The following is a 10,822-nucleotide window of genomic DNA, read 5'->3' as shown; positions in this document are numbered from 1 at the left end:
GGGGCACTCTTTGAAGTTCTTTGTGTTGGTTGAATAGATGAATCTGAGATTGTGTGATGCATATCGTATAATCATACCCACGGATACTTGTGGTGACATTGGAGTATCTAGGTGGCATTAGGGTTTTGGTTGATTTGTGCCTTAAGGTGTTATTCTAGTACGAACTCTATGATAGATCGAACGGAAAGAATAGCTTCGTGTTATTTTACTACAGACTCTTGAATAGATCGATCAGAAAGGATAACTTTGACGTGGTTTCATACCCTACAATAATCTCTTCGTTTGTTCTCCGCTATTAGTGACTTTGGAGTGACTCTTTGTTGCATGTTGAGGGATAGTTATATGATCCAATTATGTTATTATTGTTGAGAGAACTTGCACTAGTGAAAGTATGAACCTTAGGCCTTGTTTCAACACATTGCAATACCGTTTTCGCTCACTTTTATCATTAGTTACCTTGCTGTTTTTATATTTTCAGATTACAAAAACCTATATCTACCATCCATATTACACTTGTATCACCATCTCTTTGCCGAACTAGTGCACCTATACAATTTACCATTGTATTGGGTGTGTTGGGGACACAAGAGACTCTTTGTTATTTGGTTGCAGGGTTGTTTGAGAGAGACCATCTTCATCCTACGCCTCCCACGGATTGATAAACCTTAGGTCATCCACTTGAGGGAAATTTGCTACTGTCCTACAAACCTCTGCACTTGGAGGCCCAACAACCTCTACAAGAAGAAGGTTGCGTAGTAGACATCAAGCAGTTTTTGGCGTCGTTGCCGGGGATGTTAGTGCTTCAAGGTATATCTTTAGATCTTGCAATCGAATCTTTTTGTTTGTTGTTTTATCACTACTTTAGTTTATAAAACAAAACTACAAAAAAATGGAATTGAGGGTACCTAATATGCTCCATATTTTTAATATCTTTCATGAGAATAAGGATTCCGATAATTGTGCTCTAGTGCTAGAAGAAGAATGCATTAGAATGTTTGGCACTAAATCTTTGAATGATGAGCATGATTGCAATGTTGTTAGTATGGACTCTTTGAATATCCATAGTACTAATGATGATTGCACTAGTCATGATGAAAATGTCTCTTATAAGCATGTCAATTTTTGTGGAGTGCATAGAGTTTGCAAGTACACACCAAATAGGGAAGATAGATTTTACAAGAGGCATAAGTATTTAGAAACTAAATGGTTGCAAGAAATGCTAGTTGTTTGTGCTGAAAATTTAAAATTTCTTTGCCATCCTTGTGAACTTTGCAATGAACGTGACCATTTAAATACCCAATGCAAATTGTTTCATGATCGTATCGTGTCCAAAAATTGTGATAACTTGATTTCCCTTGCACATCATAATGAACTTAGTTTGCTTTTGGGTTATGCAGAAATGAAACGTATAACTAAGGATATGCGAGAATTTGTCCTTGATAAAGTTCTTGATTTTGATCTAGAAGAAATTTTTATGTATTGTGCGGTGAATTGCATTGAAAATCCTTATATTGCCAATTACATAAAGAAAAGAAAGCAAATAGAAGATGAAGAAATACTAATGAAAGGGAAGAGACTTCCCAATATCCTCCTATTATTTCTTATGATGAATCAGGTAACGAGGAGGAGCCTTCTATTCAACCAATCTCATCAATAAGGAGCTCCAAAAAGAGGATTAAACCCTCACATGACGTGAAGAAGAAAAAGAAAAGACGGAGAGGCAAAGGTAGAAAGGTATCCCTCCCAAATGATGTTGCTCCTATTACTCGTTGTGATGATGATAATTGCTATACTATTGGTGCTATCCATACTATTAATGATGAGAGTGATTATGCTTATGATATGAAAAGGCCCAAGCTTGGGGATGCTATGTTTGATGAGAATGACATGTTTGAGAATATATTTGCTGCAATTAATGTTTGTCCCAAGCTTGGGGATGCTATGTTTAATGAAGATGATGTTTTTAGCCTCCCAAGTTTTGATATGCAAATTTGTTATGATGATAGCATGCCTCCTACTTATGATGATTATATTGATGAAAGTGGGTTTGGAAGAGTGTCAACTTTAGGAACTAATGATCCCACTATTTTGGAGGATGTTGAATCCTATTGTGATAATTTTGAAAGTGGATTTGGAGAGGTCATGACTTTATTTAGTAATGATTCCACTATCTTGGAAGAGGTTTCAATTGATTATGATGAGAACAAAGTTGCTACTTATAATGATTATTGTGATGACACTTATGCTATGAAGAGTAATGATGATTATATTTGTAAAACTTGTCATGATTATGATTACCCTTTTTTCGAACACTACTCTTTTAATGTGGAAAAAATGTATAGTATTCGAGTCTCTTATGATACTCCCACTATTCCGAGTGAGAAGAAATTTGCTTATGTGGAGAGTAATAAAAATTCTATGCTTGTAGATCATGAAAAGAATGCTTTATGTGATGGTTATATTGTTGAATTCATTCATGATTCTACTGAAAATTATTATGAGGGAGGAATATATGCTTGTAGAAATTGCAATAATATCAAGTTTCCTCTCCATGTGTTGAAAATCTTGAAGTTATGCTTGTTTTGCCTTCCTATGCTAGTTGATTATTGTTCCCATAAGTTGTTTGCTCACAAAATCCCTATGCATAGGAAGTGGGTTAGACTTAAATGTGCTAGTCATATTCTTCATGATGCTCTCTTTATGTTTCAATTCTTATCTTTTATGTGAGCATCATTGATATCTTCATGCCTAGCTAGGGGCGTTAAACGTTAGCGCTTGTTGGGAGGCAACCCAATTTTACTTTTGTTCTTTGCTTTTTGCTCCTATTTAGTAATAAATAATTCATCTAGCCTCTGGTTAGATGTGGTTTTATGTTTTAATTAGTGTTTGTGCCAAGTAAGACCTATAGGATAACCTACGGTGATAGTTAATTTGATCTTGCTGTAAAAACAGAAACTTTGAGCTCAGTCCCAGAATTGTTAAAAGGGATAATTATTTCTGTGCCCTTAGATGAGTCCCACTCGGCAGTTTTGCCCCTAGTTTCCAAAAACACTCGGTCTTGCCCAAGCCACTTTGCTTTTCCTATCGTTTTGCCCTTTCGTCATGGTTCCGTCCAGTTAGTGTCATTTGACCGTGCGTTGACTGTCCGTGGACTTTTTATTAGACCATTTTGCCCCTGCTTCTTCACTCTCTAGTGAGACACTACCAAGTGGACCCATCACTCAGAAAACCATCCCATGTTCCCTTTTATTTCTCTCCTGTCGGTCAAAACCTAGTCCCAGATCCCCTCCCCCCTCTCTCAAATCCTGTCGGTGCTGGAGCCACAGATCCCGTCCATGGCCAGCGAAGGGAGGGTCAGCGAAGGTCCCGCCAGTGGTGGAGCCATGGATCCCATCGGGGTTGGGCTCGAGCACCCGCAGGAGGAAAACCGCCTCGACCCGCCTCGTCTGCATGGCCGGCCATCGGGGCTGGGCGCGAGCACCGCCCTGCCCGTGCTCCTTCCCTCTCCCTTTGTCTCTCGATTCTCTCTGTCTCTCACCCTCCTCTTTTCTCTTCCCGGACAGGAGTAGGGAGCAGCACCAAAGCCACCATGCCTCCGCTCATGGAGGTCCATGTCTCGATCCATTCATCGGTGACGTCCACGTGGATCTGGTGACGAGCTGCGCCGCTGCGAGCCCTGTTTAATCCGGTGCTGCAATGTGCGAGGCACGAACTGCAGCGACTGCGTCCTTGTTGACCCTCGTCAACTCCAACATGGGCCAGCCAACACCGACGCCCCCCGCTGGCCCAGATCCAAAGCGACCCGCGGAAGGCCAACGGGGTTCCGGTCAGTGGTGGAGCCACGGATCTCGTCGGTGCCCAATGTAGGCGGCGGCCGGGGACGCATGGTGGGCAGAGATGCGGGAGGAGGTGGTGCGCGACTCCCCGGGGCCTCCTTCCATGCTGCAGCGGCGGTGGTCAAGCGCCCGTCATGGGGAAGCACGGGCGAGGAGGATTTGGTGAGCTCCGGCGCCGATTCCGTTGGCTCCGGCGAGCTCCCGTGCCGATTCCGTTGGCTCCGGTGAGCTCCGGCGCCAATTCCTTTGGCTCCGGCGAGCTCATCCTCGTCCTACAGAGGGCGTCGTTTCAATCGTTGACACACTTGACGCAATGTAATTAGGTAGTATAGCAGGCAACTATGGATTGATGATTAATTATATTCGAGATGAGATCGACCTTAAGTACTGATTTGTGTTAATTACTGGTATTTTAATTAGTTTATGTGGTGTTAATTATTGCAAAAAAAAGTAATGCAAAATTGATATTCTGTTTACAACATGGCAGTCTCCGTTCGAGATATTTGGTCCATTGTGGGTCCCACATGTTAGTGAGAAGAGAGAGGGATGTTTTCTGAGTGTTGGGTCCCACTTGGAAGTGTCTAGTGAGAGAGTGAGGAAGCAGGGGCAAATAAGTCCAACGAAAAGTCCATAGACGGTCAACACATGAAACGTGACGGAAGGGCAAAACCATAAGAGGAGCAAACGGGCTTGGGCAAAACCGAGGGTTTTCGAAAACTAGGGGTAGACCTGCCGAGTGTGACCCAACTAGGGGTATAAAATCAATTATCCCTTGTTAAAAATCACCAGAACGTGATAAAATACTGATTCTTTTTGAAGAAGATCAATAATCAAATTATCTAGGACTTCCTATTTTTTCAGATTTTTTGGAGTTCCATAAGTATGCGTTTGATACAGATTACTACAGACTGTTCTGTTTTTGACAAATTCTGTTTTCATAGTGTTGTTTGCTTATTTTGATGAATCTATGAGTAGTATCGGAGGGTATGAACCATAGAGAAGTTGGAATACAGTAGATATTACACCAATATGAATTTAGAATGAGTTCACAACAGTACCAAAAGTGGTGATTTATTTTCTTATACTAACGGAGCTTACGAGTTTTCTGTTAAGTTTTGTGTTGTGAAGTTTTCAAGTTTTGGGTAAAGATTCGATGGACTATGGAATAAGGAGTGGCAAGAGCCTAAGCTTGGGGATTCCCAAGGCACCCCAAGGTAAAATTCAAGGACAACCAAAAGCCTAAGCTTGGGGATGCCCCGGATGGCATCCCCTCTTTCGTCTTCGTTCATCGGTAACTTTACTTAGAGCTATATTTTTATTCACCACATGATATGTGTTTTGCTTGCAGCGTCATTAATTTTTTATTTTTTGCTTGCTGTTTGAATAAAATACCAAGATCTGAAATTCTTAAATGTTAGAGAGTCTTCACATAGTTGCATAATTATTCAACTACTCATTGATCTTCACTTATATCTTCCGGAGTAGTTTGTCTTTTGCTCTAGTGCTTCACTTATATCCTTTTAGAGCACGATGGTGGTTTTATTTTGAAGAAATAGATGAACTCTCATGCTTCACTTCTATTATTTTGAGAGTCTTAAGCAGCATGGTAATTTGCTTTGGTTATGAATTTAGTCCTAATATGATAGGCATCCAAGAGGGATATAATGAAAACTTTCATATAGAGTGCATTGGATACTATGAGAAGTTTGATACTTGATGATTGTTTTGAGATATGAAGATGGTGATATTAAAGTTGTGCTAGTTGAGTAATTGTGAATTTGAGAAATACTTGTGTTGAAGTTTGCAAGTCCCGTAGCATGCACGTATGGTAACCGTTGTGTGAAAAATTTGAAACATGAGGTGTTCTTTGATTGTCATCCTTATGAGTGGCGGTCGGGGACGAGCGATGGTCTTTTCCTACCAATCTATCCCCCTAGGAGCATGCGCGTAATGCTTGGTTTTTGATGACTTGTAGATTTTTGCAATAAGTATGTGAGTTCTTTATGACTAATGTTGAGTCCATGGATTATATGCACTCTCACCTTCCATCATTGCTAGCCTCTTCGGTACCGTGCATTGACCTTTCTCACCTTGAGAGTTGGTGCAAACTTCGCCGGTGCATCCAAACCCCATGATATGATACGCTCTATCACACATAAACCTCCTTATATCCTTCTCAAAACAACCACCATACTTACCTATTATGGCATTTCCATAGTCATTCCGAGATATATTGCCATGCAACTTTCCACCATTCCGCTTATTATGACACGCTTCATCATTGTCATATTGCCTTGCATGATCATGTAGTTGACATCGTATTTGTGGCAAAGCCACCATGCATATTATTTCATACATGTCACTCTTGATTCATTGCCCATCCCGGTACACCGCCGGAGGCATTCATATAGAGTCATATTTTGTTCTAGTATCGAGTTGTAATCATTGAGTTGTAAATAAATAGAAGTGTGATGATCATCATTAATAGAGCATTGTCCCAAAAAAAGAAAAAAAAAGAAAGGCCAAATAAAAAAAATAAAGGCCCAAAAAAAGAAGAAAAAGAAAAAAAAAGGGACAATGCTACTATCCTTTTTCCACACTTGTGCTTCAAAGTAGCACCATGATCTTTATAATAGAGAGTCTCTTGTTTTGTCACATTCATATACTAGTGGGAATTTTTCATTATAGAATTTGGCTTGTATATTCCAACAATGGGCTTCCTCAAATGCCCTAGGTCTTCGTGAGCAAGCAAGTTGGGTGCACACCCACTTAGTTTCTTTTGTTGAGCTTTCATACATTTATAGCTCTAGTGCATCCGTTGCATGGCAATCTCTACTCCTCGCATTGACATCAATTGATGGGCATCTCCCTAGCCTGTTGATTAGCCGCGTCAATGTGAGACTTTCTCCTTTTTAGTCTTCTCCACATAACCCCCATCATCATACTCTATTCCACCCATAGTGCTATATCCATGGCTCACGCTCATGTATTGCGTGAAAGTTGAAAAAAGTTTGAGATTACTAAAGTATGAAACAATTGCTTGGCTTGCCATCAGGGTTGTGCATGAGGAGAGCATTCTTGTGTAACGAAAATGGAGCATGACCAAACCATATGATTTTGTAGGGATGAACTTTCTTTGACCATGTTATTTTGATAAGACATAATTGCTTTGTTAGTATCCTTGAAGTATTACTATTTGTATGTCAATATCAAACATTTGTCTTGAATCTTATGGATCTGAATATTCTTGCCACAATAAAGAAGATTATATTGATGATTATGTTAGGTAGCATTCCACATCAAAAATTCTGTTTTTATCATTTACCTACTCGAGGACGAGCAGGAATTAAGCTTGGGGATGCTTGATACATCTCCAATGTATCTATAATTTTTGATTGTTCCATGCTATTATATTATCCTTCTAGGATGTTTTATATGCTATTTTATATGATTTTTGGGACTAACCTATTAACCCAGAGCCCAATGCCAGTTTCTGTTTTTTCCTTGTTTTTGAGTATCGCAGAAAAGGAAAACCAAACGGAGTCCAATTGACCTGAAATTTGACGGAGATTATTTTTGGACCAGAAGAAGCCCACGGAGCATCGGAGATGGACCAGAAGAGCCCGGGGCTGCCCACGAGGGTGGGGGGCACGCCCCCCTGCCTCGTGCACAGCCCGGAGACCCCCTGACTTGTTCCCGACGCCAATACCTCTCATATATACCCAAACTTCTAGAAAGAAACCTAGATCGGGAGTTCCGCCGCCGCAAGCCTCCGTAGACACCAAAAACCAATCAGGACCCTGTTCCGGCACCCTGCCGGAGGGGGGATCCCTCACCGGTGGCCATCTTCATCATCCCGGCGCTCTCCATGATGAGGACGGAGTAGTTCACCCTCGGGGCTGAGGGTATGTACCAGTAGCTATGTGTTTGATCTCTATCTCTCTCTCGTGTTCTTGATTTGGCACGATCTTGATGTATCGCGAGCTTTGCTATTATAGTTGGATCTTATGATGTTTCTCCCCCTCTACTCTCTTGTAATGGATTGAGTTTTCCCTTCGAAGTTATCTTATCGGATTGAGTCTTTAAGAATTTGAGAACACTTGATGTATGTCTTGCATGTGCTTATCTGTGGTGACAATGGGATATTCACGTGATCTACTTGATGTATGTTTTGGTGATCAACTTGCGGGTTTAGTGACCTTGTGAACTTATGCATAGGGGTTGGCACACGTTTTCGTCTTGACTCTCCGGTAGAAACTTTGGGGCACTCTTTGAAGTTCTTTGTGTTGGTTGAATAGATGAGTCTGAGATTGTGTGATGCATATCGTATAATCATACCCACGGATACTTGTGGTGACATTGGAGTATCTAGGTGACATTAGGGTTTTGGTTGATTTTTGTCTTAAGGTGTTATTCTAGTACGAACTCTATGATAGATCGAACGGAAATAATAGTTCCGTGTTATTTTACTACGGACTCATGAATAGATCGATCAGAAAGGATAACTTTGACGTGGTTTCGTACCCTACAATAATCTCTTCATTTCTTCTCCGCTATTAGTGACTTTGGAGTGACTCTTTGTTGCATGTTGAGGGATAGTTATATGATCCAATTATGTTATTATTGTTGAGAGAACTTGCCCTAGTGAAAATATGAACCTTAGGCCTTGTTTCAACACATTGCAATACCGTTTTCGCTCACTTTTATCATTAGTTACCTTGCTGTTTTTATATTTTCAGATTACAAAAACTTATATCTACCATCCATATTGCACTTGTATCACCATCTCTTCGCCGAACTAGTGCACCTATATAATTTACCATTGTATTGGGTGTGTTGGGGAGACAAGAGACTCTTTGTTATTTGGTTGCAGGGTTGTTTGAGAGAGATCATCTTCATCCTACGCCTCCCACGGATTGATAAACCTTAGGTCATCCACTTGAGGGAAATTTGCTACTGTCCTACAAACCTCTGTACTTGGAGGCCCAACAACGTCTACAAGAAGAAGGTTGCGTAGTAGACATCAGGGGCGCGCCCTGGTGGGTTGTGCCCACCCAGGGGTCCCTCTCCGGTAGGTCTTGGCTCCAGAATTTTTTTGGAAATATGCCCTAGAGGCAATAATAAATGGTTATTATTATATTTCTTTGTTCATGATAATTGTCTATTGTTCATGCTATAATTGTATTATCCGGAAATCGTAATACATGTGTGAATACATAGACCACAACGTGTCCCTAGTAAGCCTCTAGTTGACTAGCTCGTTGATCAACAGATAGTCATGGGTTTCCTGACTATGGACATTGGATGTCATTGATAACGGGATCACATCATTAGGAGAATGATGTGATGGACAAGACCCAATCCTAAGCATAGCACAAAAGATCGTGTAGTTCGTTTGCTAGAGCTTTTCCAATGTCAAGTATCATTTCCTTAGACCATGAGATCGTGTAACTCCCGGATGCCGTAGGAGTGCTTTGGGTGTACCAAACGTCACAACGTAACTGGGTGACTATAAAGGTACACTACGGGTATCTCTGAAAGTATCTGTTGGGTTGACACGGATCGAGACTAGGATTTGTCACTCCGTATGACGGAGAGGTATCTCTGGGCCCACTCGGTAATGCATCATCATAATGAGCTCAATGTGACTAAGGAGTTAGCCACGGGATCATGCATTATGGTACGAGTAAAGAGACTTGCCGGTAACGAGATTGAACAAGGTATTGGGATACCGACGATCGAATCTCAGGCAAGTAACATACCGATTGACAAAGGGAATTGTATACGGGATTGATTGAATCCTCGACATCGTGGTTCATCCGATGAGATCATCGTGGAACATGTGGGAGCCAACATGGGTATCCAGAGCCCGCTGTTGGTTATTGACCGGAGAGGCGTCTCGGTCATGTCTGCATGTCTCCCGAACCCGTAGGGTCTACACACTTAAGGTTCGATGACGCTAGGGTTGTAGAGATATGAGTATGCGGAAACCCAAAAGTTGAGCATGAACATTGTATCTGGATCTCGTTTAATTCGAGATGGCTACTCATTTAAATCCGAGAATAATGGTTGTTCTATTTATATGAGAGATATGTTTTATGGTCATGCCCCGCTGGTCAATGGTTTATTCTTGATGAATCTCGAACGTGATGTTACACATATTCATAGTGTGAATACCAAAAGATGTAAAGTTGATAACGATAGTCCCACATACTTGTGGCACTGCCGCCTTGGTCACATTGGTGTCAAGCGCATGAAGAAGCTCCATGCAGATGGACTTTTGGAGTCTCTTGATTACGAATCATTTGACACGTGTGAACCATGCCTCATGGGTAAGGTGACCAAGACTCCGTTCTCCGGAACAATGGAGCGAGCAACCAATTTATTGGAAATCATACATACCGATGTGTGCGGTCCAATGAGTGTTGAGGCTCGCGGAGGATATCGTTATGTTCTCACTCTCACTGATGACTTAAGTAGATATGGGTATGTCTACCTAATGAAACACAAGTCTGAAACCTTTGAAAAGTTCAAGGAATTTCAGAGTGAGGTTGAGAATCAACGTGACAGGAAAATAAAGTTCCTACGATCAGATCGTGGAGGAGAATATTTAAGTCACGAATTTGGTACACACTTAAGGAAATGTGGAATAGTTTCACAACTCACGCCGCCTGGAACACCTCAGTGAAATGGTGTGTCCGAACGTCGTAATCGCACTCTATTGGATATGGTGCGATCTATGATGTCTCTTACCGATCTACCGCTCTCATTTTGGGGCTATGCTTTAGAGACTGCCGTATTCACTTTAAATAGGGCTCCGTCGAAATCCGTTGAGACGACACTGTATGAATTATGGTTTGGGAAGAAACCTAAGCTGTCGTTTCTAAAAGTTTGGGGATGCGATGCTTATGTCAAGAAACTTCAACCTGAAAAGCTCGAACCCAAGTCAGAAAAATGCGTCTTCATAGGATACCCTAAGGAAACCA

Source organism: Aegilops tauschii, chromosome 6, assembly GCF_002575655.3.
Source record: "Aegilops tauschii subsp. strangulata cultivar AL8/78 chromosome 6, Aet v6.0, whole genome shotgun sequence".
NCBI lineage: Eukaryota > Viridiplantae > Streptophyta > Magnoliopsida > Poales > Poaceae > Aegilops > Aegilops tauschii.
This window is presented reverse-complemented; position numbering follows the sequence as displayed.